Source organism: Lissotriton helveticus, chromosome 3_1 (assembly GCF_964261635.1).
Source record: "Lissotriton helveticus chromosome 3_1, aLisHel1.1, whole genome shotgun sequence".
NCBI lineage: Eukaryota > Metazoa > Chordata > Amphibia > Caudata > Salamandridae > Lissotriton > Lissotriton helveticus.
In genome coordinates, this window is record NC_136061.1 from 264,490,960 (window position 1) to 264,512,642 (window position 21,683).

Below are 21,683 nucleotides of genomic sequence, written 5' to 3' on the forward strand. Positions count from 1 at the left end.
TTTGCCATAAATTCTGAATGTTAGCACTCTAGTTGCTCATTAGATCACTGTAGTAAAGCTACTGCTCACCAGGGAAGTCTGCTGCTGGTATTCAAAGTGCATGTTTCAGTCTGCATGTTAGAATTTTTCAGTGAAATAGAAGAGGATTTGAGAAGTCAAAATATGCCCTAATTTTTCTTTCTGCAGCACTAATCATATTTTCTATGGCAAAATGAAGCCCCTCATTTTGTTCCTTTGCAAATTAAATGTTTTAAGTGTTACCACTTTATTCCAATCAAGATGGCTTCAGGTGTTCCATACTTTTGTCATAAGTAAAACTGTTAGCGCTCTAGTTGTTCTTTAGAACACTGAGACATTCTGTCATTGGGCTATACTTGTGGTACATCTGGGTGATATTTGTGCTGCATTTGGGCTCTTTTGTCTCTGGCGGCCATCTTGGGAGACTTATTTGTTAATGAAGTTTCCTAATTTCCTCATTTACTACAGTCTCCTCAGTAGGAAATACTTTCAGTGTTTTACACTCTAGTTGCTCAATAGATCACTGTAGTAAAGCTACTGCTCACCAGGGAAGTCTGCTGCTGGTATTGAAAGTACATGTTTCAGTCTGCATGTCAGAATTGTTTTTAATGAAATAGAAGAGGATTTTAGAAGTCACTCAAAATGTGCCCTAATTTTCCTTTCTGCAGCACTAATCATACTTTCTATGGCAAAATAATAATAATAATACTGTAATTTGTAAAGCGCGAACAGCTACCTCCTAGGAGGTGTCCCAGCGCTACAACAACAGGTGGCATACAGGGTGACCTGCTAGCAGCAGAAAGTACAGCAGGTTAATCCCGGTTAAAAAGCCAAGTTTTAACTGATTTCCTGAAAATAGTTTCAGAGGTGATTTGTCGCAACGGCGTTGGCAGAGTATTCCAAAGCATGGCAGCCCTGACCGTAAAGGATCTGCAACCCAATCAAGCTTTCCTAACTCGGGGATGCATAGCAGATTCTGGGAGCTAGATCTTAGTAAGCGAAGCTGTTTGTACGCACCAAGCCTCAGCTTCAGATAATTGGGGCAGGCTCCATGGAATGCCCGAAAGGCTAAGGTAAGGGCCTTGAACTTTATTCTGTTGGTGACCGGCAACCAATGCAATTCTTTGAGGTGCGGAGAGATATGTTTTTTTTTTTTTTTTTAAAAGACCTTTATTGTCCAACATACAGTGTACACAGCATCATAGCTTACAACCCAGTCGGGCCAGCTGCAGGTAATGAACGTTACGGTATAGAAAGTAAAGGAACACAGCTTCAAGTCCGGCAACCCTGGGGTCCGGCAGCGTATATCAGCATTTCACATTACACCATAGCATGTATACATTTAATGTCTAGTAAGTGTGTGGTCTAAGGGTTTTTCTGTATGAATTCAGTGGCTCGAAGTGGCTGTGCCGAATCTACCCTCAGCAGTGGCTGCAATGATAAGCGTGCCCATCTTGTCCAGTATGTGTCATCTGCGAGTGCTTCAGTGTGGGTCGACACTTAGACGGGTTTGGCCTCATGTGAGGGAGCGTTGAGGGTGTTCAGTGGCTAAGTGCATTTGGGGCGTGTAGCCTCCTCGTGTGTCCATTGCAGCGGAAAGAGATGTTCTACACCTCAGTGCCCAGGTGGGGTGTCCAATCTTCGGCTGTCACACCCGAGGGCGTCCCGTGCCACAAGATGGTGTAAAGCATGAAGTTGTATGTGTACGGACATGGTCTAAGGGAAAATGAAACCAAATCCACAACCAACGACAAAACAGGGACAAGGGTTCATAGGAGGTAGGTAGGGGCAGGTACGTGTAGAGTTCGCATTAGTGTCGAGAGGGGGGAAGTCTGATTTAGCGCGTCATAGGTGCGGAGAGATATGTTGCTTGAATGGGACATGTTTGAGCAATCTAGCGGCCGCATTTTGGACCAGTTGCAGTTTCTTTATCTGGTACGCTGGAAGTCCTAGATAAAGGGCATTCGCGTAATCAAGGCGGGAGGTCACTGTAGCATGAACTAAGGAGCGGCGGTAGTTTTCCGGGAAAAGGTGCAAGACTTTGCGCAGATTCCTCAGACTGCCAAAGCAAGCGCCTGTCACCTGCTGAATTTGGCCCGAGAGAGATAAATCCGCCTGCCATTTTACGCCCAGGTTTTTTGCGCATCCTGCGGGGGGACAGCCCATTTCCTCCGGCCACCAAAGATCCGGGGAGAGAGGTTGGTTGTTTCAGAAGAACAACACCTCAGTTTTTTTCGGCATTCAACTTGAGTTTGTTGTTATTTATCCATTTCGCTATGTCTTTTAAGCAACTCTTAAAATACAGTAAAGAGGCACTTGACAAATCTTTAAAAGGAAATACCAGCTGGGTGTCGTCGACGTATGCCTTCACTCCCCAGTTGGCAATCACTGAAAATAAAGGCGCCAAATAAATGTTAAAAAGCAGTGGGGTGAAGGGGGCGTGGCTTGGTAGCCAACATGGCGGACGTGTTCTAGGCCGGCTTCGTCCAGCCCGTTAAATATCCTACATATATACTGGCAATCCGGTATTGCCGACATCGTAATCCTGCCGATCTGAGTGCAGCGTGGGCTCCCCTGCTCAGCGGTGCCCTTCCTGGCAGCGGAGACCGCTGTGGAGCGGAGATCTGGCGGAGGCGGCCGTGTGGCCTGGGGAAGAGCGGAGGCCCGGAAGAACGAGGCGGCCGGGCCGTGGCTGATCCGGACTGCAGCGGGCCGCCGGGCCGAGCTGAGGGGCCCCCTTGCAGGAGGTGTGTGGTCCGGAGAGGCGCCGGGGTGCTGGCTGGCTACCCGGGGGTCGCGGGCCCTGGGAGCAACTGGAGCCGGCCGTAAGCGGGCTGTGTGGAGGACGGAGGCCCGGCGGTTACATCGGACCGCAGCCGAGAAGAGCGGTACCTGGAGCTGCACGGGTGCCTGGAAGGGGCAGACAAGGTGAGCGGGGCCAGGAGGTCGGCAAGAGGGGCTTCGGACCTGGTTCCCTGCGAGCCCCTTCCTTTATGGTGGCTGCTGGGATCGGTGGTGTAGTCGGGCCGCGGGGGGCCCTTGGGGGAACTGTCTGGAGATCCTGCTCCTGTTACTCCGCTCCTAGCTGAAGGGGGAGCGCAGTGGCCCCCCCCGGGGTCTGGTGGCAGCAAATACGTAGCAGAGGCCCCCCCAGGATACGTGCGGTGGACTGTGCTGGGCCCTCACCTGTAGACCAGAGTCGTCTCTACAGGGCCGGTGAGCCGTGATCGGACGAGGCCTCCCCTCCCCCCCATGGACTGTGCTATTGAGGGCAGGGCGAGAGGCCGGGGGACGCGGGCTAGGCAGCGCGAGGCTGGTGGAGCAGCGGTGGGAGCAAGATACGAGCAGCGCTCCTGAGAGGTGAGGCCGGGGCCTGGGAGATTTGATTGTTGGCCTGATCAGACTTCCGCGCCCCGTGGCGTGTGGCTGGCTCCCTCCCCGAGACTGGGCATAGTTACACAGCGGGTGCCCGGCCAGGCCTGTGGGCCAGAAGGAGCAACGAGCGGTCCACCTCCGGAGCGGGGTGGACCGGCTGGCGCGCTCGGGTGGAGCGGGGGCCCGGCGAGAGACTGCATAGCTGGACCAGCGGACCAGGGGTTCACGGGGAGGCCTGGAGAGGGCATGCGGGCCAGCAAAGAGGATATGACCAGTGAGAAAGGGGGCCGCGACACGACTAAACAAGGGCCCATAGTTAAGTTCACTGGTCCGGGAGGAGAGCCTGGAGCACCTGGGGGCCAGCAGAGGACGATGCCGGACAACGTGGCCCTAATGACTGCCATCACCCAGGCCAGGGACATGCTGGACGCTAAGATAGGCGCAGTGGGGGCAGTCATCATGTTGTTGTGCCAGGACCTGCAGAACGCAGTCTCCCGCTTCTCTGAGGCCGAGACCCGCATCTCGGGAGTGGAAGATGATGTCACTGAACTCAAGCGGAAGGTGGCGGCGATGGAGATGGTCCAGAAGGGCCTGGTACTCCGGGCAGAAGATGCGGAGGGCCGGGCCCGCCGTAATAATCTCCGTTTTGTTGGATTTCCAGAGGAGTGCGAGGAGGGAAATATGGAGCGCTTCCTCACTACCTGGCTGGAGGGTTGACTGCCGCTAGAGTCTCTGTGGAAGTGTTTTGCGGTGGAGCGGGCCCATCGAGCACTCATGCAAAAACCCCAGGTGGGGGCCCGCCCACGGCCAGTTATTGCCAAGTTACTAAACTATATGGACAGAGACACGATCTTGAAACAGGCCCAGGCCAAAGAACCGCTATTGTACAATAATGCCCATATCTTGATCTTTCCTGATTATACGCGGCAAGTCCACCAGCAACGCCAATCATTCATGGCTGCGAAGGCGCAGCTGAGGGCGCTTAAACTTCCATACACCCTGTTGTTTCCCGCACGTCTTCTTCGACAGCCCGAGGAAGTTTTCCGATGGACGGATGAGACCGTGCGGGTGCGGCCTCACACCCCACCGGGAAGAGATCCTGACCCCTCGGTGAAGGAGATGCCCCAGGGGAGTTCCAGTGGTCGGCGGAGATGCGGAGATCTCCGGTCGCGGTCCAGGAGGCGCTCGCAGTCCGGGGAGGTGGTTCCCCGAGAGGGGCCGGCTCTGGAGGAGCAAACTTTGGAGACATGATGGGGGCAGCTGATGATGTACGGCAGAGTTTATATGACAGTTACCGGATTGCCATGAACTGGGCTTGTGCTACCGCTAGGAGTGGACTGGCGGGAGCCCTGTTGCATGTTTATGGGCTGTGAATTGGGGCTCCACAGGTTGGGGTGGGCACAGTCCTCCTGTTGGGGTCTAGGGTTCAGCTCCTCCGCGACAGATACTTCAGAGTTGGGGTTGAGGTATGGGGAGGGGAGTTGGTTGGGTTGGGGATGTTCTGGTTACCAGGTCACACTTTTACCACAGGCATGACGGGGTTCACACTCACACCACCGAGGCTTAATGTCCGCGTTACCTGACAGGTGACTCCCCAATGGCTAGCCTGAATGGAGGGGGACATGGTCTGCAAAATGGTCTTCATATCCTGAGTTGGAATGTCTGAGTGGCGTTAGATAAGGTCAAGCGAGGGGCAATACTTCAGCATGCGAAGCGCTTGCGGGCAGATATTCTTTTATTACAGGAGACACACCTTATGGGCACGAAGGCCCCATGCTCACAGCGCTTTGGCTTTCAGCAGGTCTTCCATGCAGGCTTTTGTAGGGGGTCGCGGGGAGTGGCTATACTGATACGTCGAAGGGTTCCATACACACATGAACAACAATGGTGTGATTTGCAGGGACGCTATGTGCTTATTCGGGGCAAGATTGGTGGGTTCCCCTTAATATTAGGTAGTGTGTACGCTCCGCCTCTGCTGCAATGGAATCTTAATGAAAAGTTGAGGTTGCTCTCGGCAGAGATGCCGGATGACATTTCAGTGCTGGGAGGGGACTGGAATGACGTAATGCAGCCGGAGCAGGACAGGTCAGGGACCGGTGCTGGTACTAGAGGGGGCCTACCCACGAAACAAACTGCATGCCTTGGTGACGGGAATGGGCTTGGTTGATGTATGGCGCCGGGCAACGCATAAGTCCTTTTCTCGGCTGGATTACCTATTTGTTCCTAGGGCTGGGGCGGCCAGAGTGTTGGCGGCCAGGATACTGCCTCGAGGTCTCTCAGACCACTTCCCAATCTACATGGATCAGGACATTGGGAGGAACAGGCAGCAGTTCTGTTGGCGCCTAGCGGTGTGGAACCTCCAAAATGCAGAGTATACGACCCATATGGGGGAATCCATCGCTCAGTACCTGACAGAGAATGTGGGCACTGTGTCGAGCGCGGCCACGCTGTGGGAGGCACTATAGCCCACGTTGCAAGGGATAGACATTTCCTGGGGTGCTGCCGCTCGTAGGCAGCGAAGGGAGGCTCTGACTCGAGCAGAGGCTCACATAGAGCAGCTTGAGAGGCAGACCCGAGAGTCGGGAAGCGAGTTGGGAGTGCGGCAATTGCTTCTGGCCCGACAAGAATGTGCGGCCCTGCTAATGGAAGAAGCGCGTCAGGCCTGGCTGGCTACACGCAGTAGGGTGTACCAATGGGGTGACAAGTCGGGGAAAATGTATGCACCGTCTGTGCCAGGGTGCCCTGCATGCTCAGACCCTACCTGAAATACTGGACTTGGCAGGGGTCCAGATTACAGAACCCGTGGCTATTGCAAAGAGCTTTGCTGAGTACTTCGCCGACCTCTATGCTCCTCGGGAGTGTCTGGACGCTACCATGATAGAGAAATTCATAGCCGACTTGCCCCCTAAGGTGCTGTCGGATGACCAGCGAGACCAGTTGGAGGTCCCCTTATCGGAGGAGGAACTGGGGGTGGCTCTGGAGGAACTGAGGTCTGGGAAGGCTCCTGGACCAAATGGGTTCCCGAACGAATTATATTGTCGTTACAATTTGCAGCTGGCCCGCCATTACAGGGCTGTGGTGGAGGAGGCCCGGGAGAAAGGGGCGCTCCCCCCGGACTGGAGACATGCGGAGGTGGTGGTATTTCAGAAACCCGGACGCCCACCGGAGAGCCACGCATCCTATCACCCCATTTCTCTTTTAAACGTGGAAGCCAAGGTTTTGGCAAAGGCATTAGCCACTCGGCTACTGCAACACATACCATCCCTGATACACCCTGACCAGGCGGGATTTATGCCCCAGTGGGCTACACGACATAACATCAGAAGGGCGCAGGTGGTGGTTGTGGCGATCCGGCAGCTAGGGGAACCAGCGGCGTTGCTCTTGGCGGATATGGATAGGGCGTTTGATTCCCTGAGCTGGGTCTACTTGTTTGCCCTACTGCCTAGACTCCATCTGGGCCCGCGATTCCTTTCATACATAAAATTGCTATACACTGGCCTAACAGCAATGGTCAGGGTTGCGGGAGCAGTCTCCTCTGCCTTTGAGATTCAGAGGGGCACGCGGCAGGGGTGCCCCCTGTCGCCATACCTGTTTGCTCTAGCTATGGAGCCCCTGGCGGCATGGGTGCGCATAGACGCACAGGTTCATGGGTTTGAGTGGGCCACGGGTCTCTCCAATAGAATAGCCCTATACGCTGATGATGTTCTTTTTAACGGCCCTGGATAGGACAGGCCCCTGGTTGCTGCATATTATGCAGATTTTTGGGGAGACGTCGGGTCTCTACATGAATCCCCGCAAATCCACACTATGGGTCCTGGGAGGGCAGACGAGGGTGGGATCGTGGGCGTCCAAGGTACAATTAGCGGCTGGGGGGTTGAAGTACCTGGGGGTAGTGCTGTCGGAGGTACCAGCAGTGGCATGGGAGCGTAATGTGGCGCCTGTGTGGGAGCTGGTGCGGGCAGACATTAAGTCCTGGTCTTGCATGCCCTTGATGCTGTTTGGTAGATCGGCAATTTTTAAAATGGTGGCACTTCCCCCCCTCCTATATTAACTACAGAACCACCCATTTCCGATTCCAGCTCGATGGTTCCGAATGGTAAACTCTGTGTTAGGGCAGTTCCTGTGGGAGGGAGGGAGGGTACGGGTGGCAGTGCGAATATGCTTCCTCTCTACTTACAGCGGGGGATTGGCTTCACCTGACCTCCTCTCCTACTACCAGGCTTCACATCTGCTGGTCCTCAACGACTGGTGGTACGGAGACAGAGGGGACCCGTTGTATGCGCTAGAGCGCTGTCTAATGGGTCAACACACGCTGCATACAATATTGTACTCAGCTAGGTTGTGTGGCGCACTGCCGTCGGCTACAAGGGTGGTGTTCATGGTCTGGAAACAGGCGCTTCGGCGCATGGGTTGGTGGGGTGTGTTGACACGGGAGACCCCCCTGTGGAATAACGGGTGGCTGCCTCAGTTGGCAGCACTACCGGGACTCAGAGGGTGGGATGCCATCGGCATATCCACACTGGGTGATGTAGTGGCTGATACAACTCTTAAATCCTTTCGGGATCTTCAGGAGGAATATCAGTTGCACCCGACACAGTTCTACCAATATTTACAGCTGAGACACGCACTATCTCCTAGTCTGCAGGGCCTGGAGGACATCCCCGAGTTCAGCCCTATAGGGGCCAAACTTTTTATGGGGGATCTAGGAGACAGGAAGATATTGCGCATATACCAAACCCTGGTGAGACATTGCTCCCCCACACTTCAGAAGCTTCGGGGGGGAATGGGAGGCTGATGTAGGCGAGCTGGAGGAAGAGGACAGGGTGGAAGCACTGGCGTCCCCGCGTGGGGCGGCCATCGCAATACGACTTCGTCTAGTCCAATTTAAATACCTCCATAGGGTATATTTTACTAGGACGCGCCTCTGGCAGGCGGGGATGATTTCCTCAACGGTATGCTTGCGCTGCGATCAGGTTGAAGGCACATTTATTCACACAATATGGCACTGTACATCATTAGATCGCATCTGGAGGGGGTCTTTGCATGCCTTTCGGAGGTTCTGGGCTGGGAGCTAACCCGCACACCACAGTTGGCCCTATTACATGTGATGGAGGGGATGGGGGATAACATATACAAAAGGCACCTCTTGTTGTTAGGGCTCACCTTGGCAAAGCGAGATATTGCCCAGGCATGGAAGGCGACGAGGGCCCCCTCGGTGGCGGTCTGGAAAAATGGCCTTGATTTCTGCTGGATCTGGAGCAACCCATATGTGTAGCCAGGGGGTGTCCAGGCAAGCACTATAAAATCTGGAACAGGTGGGCGGAGCATCAGGGATTGTGGCTAGACCCTCCTGTGATGGACGAGTACTTGTTGCCAGGTTAGAGGGGAGAGTGCATATGGATATTGAGGAGTGGGCAGAGGGGGTGGTGGAGGGACTGTGGGTGCGTTACTATATATACCTATTATGCATAACTGTGAACATGGAACTGTGGACTTGTGTGACCAGGGGGGAGGTGTTTGGGGGGGAGTTGGGGATGGGGGAGTTGGGGTGTGGGTGGGTAACTTTTCACGCTCCTGCACGTGGGGCAGATGCTTATGGGGGGATGAAAGACTATGAAACGCACAGTCACTGGCGGTTGGAAATGTTCTGAAATGTTTTTCCAGTTGCCCCTGGTTTGCAGGGTGCTGCCGATCTATGCTACTTGAATAATAAAATCTGATTTAAAAAAAAACAGTGGGCTCTGGGCTGACCCTTGAGGGACCCCACATCATAGGGGCTTGCGTTTGGACTGATGGGGTCGAAGCGCCACCCTCTGCGTACGTCCAGAGAGGAAAGATTTAAGCCCCCGCAGGGTTGTGTCCTCAATCCCCAGATCCAGAAGGCGCTGGGCCAGGATGGAGTGGTCCACCGTATCAAATGCTGCAGAGAGATCCAGTAGCACCAGCATAGCTGATGCCCCTGAATCCAACTCCATTCTGACTGAATCTGCCACCTCTATTAGCGAGGTTTCCGTGCTGAATCCCGCGCGGAACCCTGATTGTGGATCATGCAGGATGTTGTGGCTCTCAATAAATCTGGCCAGCTGTTTCTGCACTATTTTTTCCAGCATTTTTGCAGGTGTGGCCAATAGAGAAATTGATCTATAGTTATTGAGCTCACCCGTGTCAACATTAGATTTCTTCTTGAGGGGTAGTAGCATTGCATGCTTCCATAAATCCAGAAAAATGCCTTCGGACAAGGAGGTGTTCCAAATTTCAGACATAGCCTGAGAGGATGAGTTAGCTAGCTCCTTCCACAATTTTGGAGGGCATGGGTCCTCCGGTGATCCTGAGTTCCTGACTTGCAGTTCTGAATGGCCGCCAGGGCTTCCTTCTGCGTTATCAGAGTGAAATTAGAGAGGAGAGGTCTGGGATTTTTCCTTATCAGTAAATCAGGTTTAGCCGTTTCAACTGCGGCCAAAAATGAGTTGTAAAGCTTCCGGATTTTATTATCGAAGAACTCTGATAATTCCTCGCATAGTGCCGCTGAGGGTTGAATGTCAATCAACAACTCACCGGGTTTCAGGAAGGAATTAACAACCTTAAAAATAACTTTATCAGGTTTATCAGCCTCCCCAATGCAGTTAGCTATATAATCTTTCCTAGCTTTCTTCATAGACTCGTTCAGTTCTTTTAGTGATTTTTTTGTATGCATCTTTAGCAGCGCTGTCGTAATTCACTCTCCAGTGTCTCTCCAGCTGCTTACATCTACTTTTCATGCTTCTCAGCTTCTCTGAAAACCAGGGAGCGAAGGGCGATTTCCAGAAGGATTTCATTATTTTTGCTGGGGCAGTCATGTTAATGTTAATGTTATGTGTATTTGTAAAGCGCTGACTGATACCCGAAGGTGTCCTGGCGCTGTGAGAAGACATACTATGAGCTTACACCGGGACATATCCAGTTATATTGTAAACAATCACGTTTTCATTGCCTTTCTAAAGGGCAGGAGGTTGGGGATGTTTCTTATATTCAGCGGTAGTGAGTTCCACGATGTTGCCGCATTGATCGTGAAACTCCTTCTACCCCAGTTCGCTTTTTTTACTCGAGGAATGCTGATGAGCTTTTGGTCAGCTGACCGCAGTGCTCTGTTTGGTTTATACCAGGTAAAGCGTTGTTGGAGAAAATTTGGTCCTATGCCATGAAGAGCTTTAAATACAAGGCAGAGTGCCTTGAATTTGGTGCGTTTGCTGACCGTGAGCTAGTGAAGTTGATTCATTTTGTTCTAAACGGATTTAAATTTAGGTGTGGCTGTTATAAGTCTGGTGGCTGCATTTTGTAACATCTGCAGCTTGTTCATTTATCCTTTATGAACAGTAAGGTAAAGACTATTACAATAATCTAATCATGACATTATAAGGGCTGATACCACTGTTGTGCTTCCTTAGGTAGTAGGGGCATGCTTTTTTTGCATGATTTGAGGATGTACGATGTGGTGGAAGCGACCTGGTTTATTTGATCCCTAAAATTCATTTTATCATCGATCAAGATTGCAAGATTCTTGACCTTTTTTATAGGGACAGGCAACGATCCCATCTCCTCTGGCCAGCAATTGGGAGTCCAGAAAGTGGGGTTATTTCCAAAGAGAACCACCTCAGTCTTACCGGAGTTTAACTTTAAGCAGTTCTGGGACATCCAAGCTCCTACTGCTTTCATGCAATCCTTTAATTGTGTTGCTGTTTCATGTAGATTTTCAGGTAGAAGAGACACGACGATTTGAGTATCATCGGCATATGATGTTAGGGAAAACCCAAAACTTTGAATTAAGGGGGCTAAGGAAGACACATAGACATTGAACAATATCGGGCTTATTGATGATCCCTGTGGCACACCACACGGCAAGGAGAACGTTTTAGCTTTAAATCCATTTAGAGTAACAGTTTGGGTTCTATCTGTGAGAAATGAATTGAGAAGCTTCCATGCGTTGTTCTTGATCCCCAATTTGTCCAATCGGTCCATCAGCAAATCGTGATGGACCGTATCGAAAGCCGCAGATAAGTCCAGCATAATCAATACGGCTTTCCCCCCGTGATCTAGAATGGTTCTAATCTCTTCTGTGGACTTCAAGAGTGCTGTCTCTGTACTGTGGGCCTCTCTAAAACCATATTGAGTTTGATCAAGAGCCTGTGAGTCCTGTAGGAACCTGTAAAGCTGGGAATTCATGTTACTTTCTACGGGTTTTGCAGGGAGGGTTAGCCTAGAAATAGGTCTAAAACTGTTAGGATCACCTGTATCCAGATTTGTCTTTTTTAAGAGAGGTTGGATGGATGCGTGTTTCCATTCCTTAGGGAACTATCCCTCCTGATAGATACTGTTGAATATGTTGGTCAGTTGTATTGCAACGGGTCCAGCTGCCATTTTTACAATAGAGCATGGACATGGGTCGGTTGGAGAGCCTGATTTAGCCTTATTCAAAAGTTTGAGGGTATCATCTACCTCTATTGTAGAAAAGACGTTGAGAATTGGCATAGCGGGATTTATAGCCTGCCAATCATCATTTGGACTGGTACTATGATCAGACGATGAGAATGTTTGGAAAATGCTGTTGACTTTGTCAAACAAGCCTTGAGCAATATTGTTGCATAGCTCCTGACTAGCCACTATTGGCGGCGTCTGGGGATGAGCTAGGGATTTAACAATTTTAAAAAGTTCTTTGGGTGAGTTTTTTGCTGAAGCAATTTTATTGCAAAAAAATTCTTGCTTTGAACTATTGAGGAGTTGCTCATAGAGTGACAGCCCTGCTTTATATTCTTTTTTATCATTTTCTTTATAGCCTCCCCTCCAAGTCCTCTCCAGGCGTTTACAGGCCACAGTGACCTCCACTGCCTCCGCGATCCACTTATGAAGTGTCACAGACTCAGCGTTTGGGTCCCCAGAGAGTGCAGGTTGGCTGGCCTGCAGCGCAGGGTCCAAGAATTCAGCAGTCAGTTTTTTCCAATTTCTTTTCACGAAATAGCGGGAGCTATCTGGGTGATGGGATTTAGCCAGATTAAAGGAGAAAGTTGAAGTTGAAAATGTTTGTAAAGCGCACTGTTGCCAAGCGGCTTCCTGGCGCTGGGAGACTAACAGTGTCAGATGGAAGAAGCGCCAGGAGATTACTGGGTGGAGAAGGCTTGGGCAAATAGGTGGGTTTTAAGCGCCTTACGGAAGTGCAGGTAATCGGTGATGGACCTGATGGGAAGTGGAAAACTGTTCCAGAAGCGGGGGGCGAGAGTGGAGAACCTAGTGCCACCAGCTCTGGACTTGCGGAAGCGGGGGACAAAAAGGAGTGCCTGGCTGGAGGAGCGGAGATTGCGAGAGGAGAGGTAGTGGGACAAGGAAGTGGTCAGACCGCACCAGCTGTCTCGGGGTTTTACTTTTTAGAGACGGTATGTTAGAGAAAACGAGATCCAGGATATGCCCTGCTTTGTGTGTCGGGAGATTAGTGGATATGGAGAGGTTGGCCCCTTTAAGGAGGTACACTACTTGCCTGGCTTGAGTGCAGGAGGGGTCATCAACATGAAGGTTAAAATCCCCCAGTGCCATGAAATAGGAAAATAAAAGAGATTTATGCTCGATGTAATTGCAGAGATCTCCGTGGATAGGGGTCAAGCAGTCGGGAGGTCTGTACATTAATAGACCTGCGAAGGAGATTGTAGGGTGAGTTTTAATACAAAAATCAAGACCTTCCATCCCACCCATATTGGTTAGTGCAGAGCATACAATCTCCCAGGTGTCTTTCAAGATAATCGCTACACCGCCTCCTCTTTTTGCTCCTTGTCTATTTGCACAGCAAATTTTAAAGCCCGCCGGGATGGCGAGAGCCACGGCTGTGAGAGCGTCATTTTTCAACCACGTTTCTGTGAGAAATAGGATCTCAAACTCCCCCTCAGCCAGAAGTAGCCAAAAATCCTCTGCGTGTTTAGACAGGGACCTACAGTTAATTAGACCTTCCCTAATGTTGTCCCTAAAGTCTCTCTGCGCTCGTGCAGTAGTTATTGGATCACTAGGGGCTCTGGTCTGACCGATCTCATCTGGCACCCAATTGCACGCCAGACACGAGGTTATAGGCTGATCAAGAATCAAGTTGCACTTGTGAGCTGTGGTGCAGGGTTTAGCCTTCAAAGCCATCAACTTATGTCTGGGCCATTGAATTACCTTTGTTTGGTTAACCACACAGGCAGCATGGTGCTGGGCGCTGACCGGTCGCGGACGGGCGCAGACGGGCTTGCCTTTGGCGTGCCTTCGGTGGGCCAGCTGCGGACCCCCTGCGCACCCGCTGCGTGCGTCCGCTGCGTGGCCAGACACACATGCTGACTTAATGCAGCCCCCAACCGTAAGTGAATGGTGTTGGGGGGTGGAGCCTCGTCCTTCCACACAAACAGCACTCAGCCGCGGTGGAACGGGGACCGGCCCAGTGCAAAGTGCGGGAGCAAGGTAAGAAAACGAAGTTTAAAACAGTTTTGCCAAAGATAAGAACAATTTCTAAAATATTACAAGTGCGGAATAAAAAAATGAATTTTGTTCCTTTTGAAATTAAATGTTTTAAGAGTTACCACTTTATTTCAATCAAGATGGCTTCAGGTGGTGTGCTATACCTTTGTCATAAGTAATGCTGTTAGCACTCTAGTTGTTCTTTAGAACACTCTGGGAAGCTGCAGTAGAACACAAAGGAATCAACTGACAGTCTCTGCCCTTGTTGGATGTACATGTTTTATTGAGAATGTCAGACTTCCTTCTCACATGACTGAGAAAGATAATGTGAATTTACAGAAAATATGCTCTCAGTTTAGCTTATAGATCACCTTCCAAACCTCTGTGGGAAAAGCAAGAGAAAATAGTTTTCTCTCAAACATGATTCATGATATCCCAGTAGAAGGCTTTTTCACATGGTAAAATCACCTTAGAACACACCACAATTCCTAAAATGAGTATGGTACCATCAACAAATGATTTATAATGTAACTAAAGTCTTAAAACCTTCTATTAACATCAATACTTTTTAATGAGGTGCTATCATGTATATTGGTCCCAAGATGGCTGCCAACACTTCTTGAAAGAAGTGCTGACAGCTAATCAGATCTCACGATGAGATGTGTCATTAGGCTCCGCCCAGATATATATATATATTTTTCTTTAATATCTAAAAAACTCATGAACAGATTTACACAATTTAACCAAAAGGCACGAGTCTGAACCAAGGACTACCTCTTTGCCAAATTTGGTGTAATTCTGTTCCGCAGTTCGGGCTGGAGCCACGATTATCGGTTCCTATGGAAAATTGCATGAGGAAAACACGTTTTGGGAACCCCCTTTTTTCTCGGCCCCTGCTTGACGAATCACCCCGAGACTTTCAGGATAGGAGCGGACCAGTTTTGAAAATCTTGCGAAGATTCGTCACCCGGCCCCAAAGTTATTCCAAATAGAATGTTGCGAATTTCATATGGCGACCGCCAGTAGGTAGTAATATATATATATATATATATATATATATATATATATATATATATATATATATTCACTGAATAAACCATAGGTTTCAGGGGAGTTATCGTTAGCTGTACATTTCACTCGTAAAAAACCTTTGAGATTCCTCCGTTATAGTTAGTTGTACTAACTGTAACTCGCGCGCCCGCAATCCACTGCTGATGATGTCACAGATTACATCATTCATGACATGGTCAGTGACATCACTGATGACATCTCAAATGACATCACTGATGACATCACTGATGACATCATCCACGTGACAATCCGATACACCTCATCACATACTAGTATAACCTTTGATCTCTCACTGTAAAATACAGAGTACCATATTTCAAAGCATTGACACACACATACCAGTTACTACATACGCACTCACTGATTCCGAAGTCTACACACACAACTGTCCATTCACCCACAGAATCACTCATACATGCAGTCACTGATCAATGGTAACATTATCAAATGTACTCATACACCTATATAGACATTGACACATCAGCAGCATCCTAGTCGATTATGCAGTGATACTACTCACTCATTAATTAGCATTTAAAAAAACCTTTGAAATTGATTGAAAAAAAACATAGGTTTCAGGTATGTTATTGTTAGGAATTATCATTTAAAAACCTTTGAAATTCACTGAAAAAAAAACATAGGTTTCAAGTATTTTATAGTCGATCTACATTGTGAGGGCTCACGGTTCAGGTGGAATGGCGATTGCACATGACGCATTCCAGTAGGCAAGAGACATTGCACCAGTGCGACCCGCTAGTACCAGGAATCATCGCTAGGTGCCCACACACTGAGTTCTTCAGGTACCACTAACTCACTGCAACACAAGTCATCTCCCCGTGGCTTTATTAAGGCAAAATTCAGTAGTAAAAAAACATTGCCCCCAGTGCGGCCTGCCCGGACCACGCATCATCGCAGGTTACGCACACGCTCAGTCCCAAAGGTACTACTAACTCAGTGCACCATAATTCATCGCCACGTGGCCGTATTCAGGCAGAATTCAACTGACTCTTCATTCATTATTTGCAGAGTGCAGTACAAAACAAAGTAAAACGTCTATCAAACCCTATACAATATCCCTTTAGTAGCCTTCCTTCAAAAACTTCTTTTATATCAGTTCTAGGTTTAGTTGAAAAACAAAATTCACGCTGCAAGTGAAAAGGCACGCTCAATGGCAGTCTACACTGCAGACAGCACAGGTCACAACTTGAACTATAATGTCCCTGAAACATACACATTTCGACCATGTATTCCTTATACACCTGCATCGAACACAAGAAAGGTATTGAGGGTATAAGACATTTTTTGGGGCGCAAATCATGCATGTATTACAGCCACAACAAAATGATTTGCAATTTGGTACAATGGTGTTTGGAGAACAATTATTTTTTGTTTGGAAAAGAAATTTGGAAACAGATACGTGGTGTAGCCATGGGTTCCTGCTTCTCTCCCAGCTACGCGTGCTTGCACGTGGGGCTGTGGGAGGAGCAGGAATTACCAGGCATTTGTGGATTTGAACGTGTCAAACATTGGATGCTCTTCATCGATGATATTTTTTGTGTATGGGAAGGGGACATGGCGAGTGCTAAAAATTTTGTGAGTGCACTTAATGTGAATCAATTTAATTTGTTTTTCACCTCTAATATCAGCGAAACTTCGGCTGATTTTCTTGATGTCTCTATTAACATCATGGGCAACAAGATTATCACTTCCCTACATAGAAAGTCCACTGCTGGCAACAGTATTTTACACGCCAGCAGTGGCCACCCCAGACATGTCATCATGAGCATTCCGCTGGGCGAACTATTACGCCTTAAGCGAATATGCAATACTCAGGAAAAGTTTGAGGAGGGGGCGACGGCAATGCTTGAGAGATTAGAGGCCAGGGGCTACAGCAAAACCTGTTTAGCCACAGCATTGCAAAAGAGCAAACAAAGATCAAGGGACTCTTTGTTCGTACCCAAACCCCCTGAAGACAACAGCGCACCCAATGTCACTAGATTAGTAACCACATACAGCAGACAGCATCGCAAGATAAAATCCATAATCAACAAGCATTGGGCAATTGTAAAAACAGATGGAGTCTTACGCGATAGGACCCCAGACAAACCGGTGGTCACATTCAGGCGAGCATACAGTATGCGCAGCAAGTTAGTACAATCTAGTCCTGAATTGCCGAAGATCACCAACTGGTTTGGAGGTAAAGGCTTTCACAAATGCGCCTCATGTCGAGCGTGCAAGTTCGGCCAGAATACCACCCATTACCGCACTCCTTTTTCTGATTCTGATTCATTAATTCACGGCAATTACAACTGCCGTACGGAGTTTGCGGTGTACGTCCTTACTTGCACCTGCGGCCTGCGCTATGTAGGCAGCACTGGCGCACAGGTGCATGTTCGAATATTGCAGCACCTTCGTGCTATAGTTAATCACGATGCGACATATCCGGTAGCACGCCACTTCAACAGCAGGCACAACAGGGATCTGTCATGCCTTAAATATTTCGTCATCGATGCTGTTGCTCCGTTGAGACGGGGTGGTGATCGTGAAAAACTATTACGCCGTTTAGAAACGCAGTACATCATCAAACTCGACAGCAAACAACCCAATGGTTTGAATGCGACAGAGGACATGCACAATTTTCTGTAAGTGTATCAAATTCTTTGTATATATTCTGCACAATCGATATGTCTTTTTCAGCAAACTGAAGTTTCCAAAATAGATTCTTCCAATATGACATACTACATAATTTTTGTAATATGTACATACACAGTTTTCTTGTAAGCAAATACCTTTTTTAGGTAAGGCTATAGTCCCGTCTCTAACTTAGAGCTGGCTGTCCAGGTTTCTGAGCAGGGCAGTCTTTTTACTATATTTGGAAATGGTTTTTTCTTTTGTGGTGATTTTCTTTGTCACTGTAAAATTGTTATAGCACTTTTTTCTCACAAACATAATTGTCTTGTAAATAGTTCTGCAATAATATTTTGAATAATATGAATGCATCATTGTATATATATATATATATCTTTTAAATATAATGACAGAGGACTAAAACTCGAGAATGTGTTTTTACACTTAGGTGCCACCCTTCGGATGACACCTACACATATAGGTACTTTAAAAATCGGTTCTTTCATAGATAAGCTGTGCCTGTACAATTAGCAATTAAGTTTGATATGACTATGATTTGCATCTGTTCAATATTTTTTATGCTTGTCTTTGGATTTATGGTTCAGATTGGGGGTTACGATAATAGGAGATATGCCATGCATTTATGCATATGATGAATATTGTTATTTTGTTTTGTACAACAACAATAATGCATTTAAGCAGTTATTTTACTATTCACAAACAGTAACCAATCTGAAGCACCAGCAATAATTATTCAAGCATGCAGCATAAAGCAATGTGTGTTCTCTTGGGATGCAACCAATGTATATAGTCACTGTAAATAGATGCACTATGCCTTTAAATTTCTTGCTATCTGGTATCAGACACAACCATATGATTCACGTGTGGGAGGTGTGGCCCAATGGGCGGGCTTTCACCTAGCAGATAAAAGAACTTTCCAAGTTTTGAAATGTGGTGTGTGAACAAGAGTACGTCAGTACTCGAAACGTTACATTTTGGAAGGCACTTAAAATAAACAACATCTTGCCTGGACTACGTGGGGTCTGTCTCTTCTCTCGCCGCTGCTGTTACTGCTGCATGTGGAGGTTTGAAGGATTCTTACGATATATATATATATATATATATATATATATATATATATATATATATATATATATTCACTGAATAAACCATAGGTTTCAGGGGAGTTATCGTTAGCTGTACATTTCACTCGTAAAAAACCTTTGAGATTCCTCCGTTATAGTTAGTTGTACTAACTGTAACTCGCGCGCCCGCAATCCACTGCTGATGATGTCACAGATTACATCATTCATGACATGGTCAGTGACATCACTGATGACATCTCAAATGACATCACTGATGACATCACTGATGACATCATCCACGTGACAATCCGATACACCTCATCACATACTAGTATAACCTTTGATCTCTCACTGTAAAATACAGAGTACCATATTTCAAAGCATTGACACACACATACCAGTTACTACATACGCACTCACTGATTCCGAAGTCTACACACACAACTGTCCATTCACCCACAGAATCACTCATACATGCAGTCACTGATCAATGGTAACATTATCAAATGTACTCATACACCTATATAGACATTGACACATCAGCAGCATCCTAGTCGATTATGCAGTGATACTACTCACTCATTAATTAGCATTTAAAAAAACCTTTGAAATTGATTGAAAAAAAACATAGGTTTCAGGTATGTTATTGTTAGGAATTATCATTTAAAAACCTTTGAAATTCACTGAAAAAAAACCATAGGTTTCAAGTATTTTATAGTCGATCTACATTGTGAGGGCTCACGGTTCAGGTGGAATGGCGATTGCACATGACGCATTCCAGTAGGCAAGAGACATTGCACCAGTGCGACCCGCTAGTACCAGGAATCATCGCTAGGTGCCCACACACTGAGTTCTTCAGGTACCACTAACTCACTGCAACACAAGTCATCTCCCCGTGGCTTTATTAAGGCAAAATTCAGTAGTAAAAAAACATTGCCCCCAGTGCGGCCTGCCCGGACCACGCATCATCGCAGGTTACGCACACGCTCAGTCCCAAAGGTACTACTAACTCAGTGCACCATAATTCATCGCCACGTGGCCGTATTCAGGCAGAATTCAACTGACTCTTCATTCATTATTTGCAGAGTGCAGTACAAAACAAAGTAAAACGTCTATCAAACCCTATACAATATCCCTTTAGTAGCCTTCCTTCAAAAACTTCTTTTATATCAGTTCTAGGTTTAGTTGAAAAACAAAATTCACGCTGCAAGTGAAAAGGCACGCTCAATGGCAGTCTACACTGCAGACAGCACAGGTCACAACTTGAACTATAATGTCCCTGAAACATACACATTTCGACCATGTATTCCATACATGTTTCATCTTTTATTTCAATCGTGATTACAGATAATGCAGTCCAGCCTAAGATCTACACTGTGGACAGCAGGGTTACCAACTTAAATTCAGCTTTGGATCTACACTACAGACAGTAGGGAATTCAGCCTTGATTTACTTAAGGCAAAGACAAAAAATACTCCTGTGGCACTGCTAGTATGCGCAAGCACCTTTAATCCCTGCATCCTGTGAACTATGCTCACAAAGAATGTAGAACACTGTGCCAAAATGTACCTCCACCACCGGAAATACCTCTGGGGCATCACCTTTAACATCGCCACCAGACATACGTCCCCATTTTGAGAAAGTTAGAATGCACTGCGTGAAATGCAATCTTTTAATTTGTTATGGGGAGCAATCAGTAGACCTAGTTTGCAGAGCAATTGATAACCATCGATGGTAGTTTTTTTCCTCTCAAAGTTCATGCAGTCCAGTATGTAGCAGTCAATGCTTTCAGTACAGACAGCTCGAACCACGCATCATCACAGGGTGAGCACACGCTGAGCACCAGACGTACCACTAACTCAGTGCACCATAAATAATCACCACATGGCCTTATTAAGGCAAAATTCAGTTGCCAAAAGACATTCTTACCAGTGTGCTCTGCCTGAACCACGCATCATCGCAGGCTCCACACAAACCGACCCAACCTTAGTGCACCACAACTCATGAACCCTTTACGATAGAATCTTCTGTGTATTATTTCACATAAAGTGCTCCTACCTTTGTACAGCAGAAGTCATAAACCGTTTATGATTGAATATCTGTGTATGATATCATGATTACTATTCTACTTGTTGCAAACAGCAACGTAATAAAATGGAGTCGAGCACACGTGCCCTTACCCACTTCAACTATCTATCTGTGTCTGTGTACTCATTAAGTTTGTGAAATGCTGCTCCTACGCCCTACCACATTATATTGTGCTATAAACAGCGTATGCAACCATCTTACCTCTGCCAGTAACAAAAACTTCGATTATATAACTTTCTCTCGCTCATTCTACAAATACGAACGTGCAAAGTGGATCATTACAATACTGCAAAAAAAGTGTGTAGTCAATCTATAAGTGTGTGCTATTTTTTAGCATATTTATATAGCACGAAGTCGACCCAAAACTATATCAGTAATTTACATGAGCACCGTATTTACAGTACATTTTCAGGCACGCGTAGATTACGTCATTTCTCTACAATAACAGGATGTGGACGCGCCTTGAACACTGATTTCCAACACCAAGTTCGACAGTATACCTGAATGACCACATACGTATATATATATTAAATACCATTCATGTGCCAAAAACTGCAACCTAAAGCTTTCACAGCCCTGTATTACTACAGCTACAACACTCCACTGAATGTACAACAAACATTCATATTCGCAGAAATGCGTCATGTCCACCATCTTTTATGTGTGCAACTGTGGATGAATATAAGGTCAGTGATAACCCGTACCTTTCATGTTGGCCATGTTGTGGGACTTTACAGACATAATGACACATTTGCGTGTAAGACCCGGGTGCTGGCAGCACTACAACACGGACACCCGAATCAGTTGATTTCTCATATAGTACCCGACTGAACCACACCCATAGCTCCGGAGTCATCGTTCACAGCGTCGCGCAGCACTGGCTTAAGTCAGTCCAGCCCACTCCGCTTACGCTACCAGGAAAACACAACAACGCTACCTGGCCCAGATTTCCATTGTAGTGATTTCTTA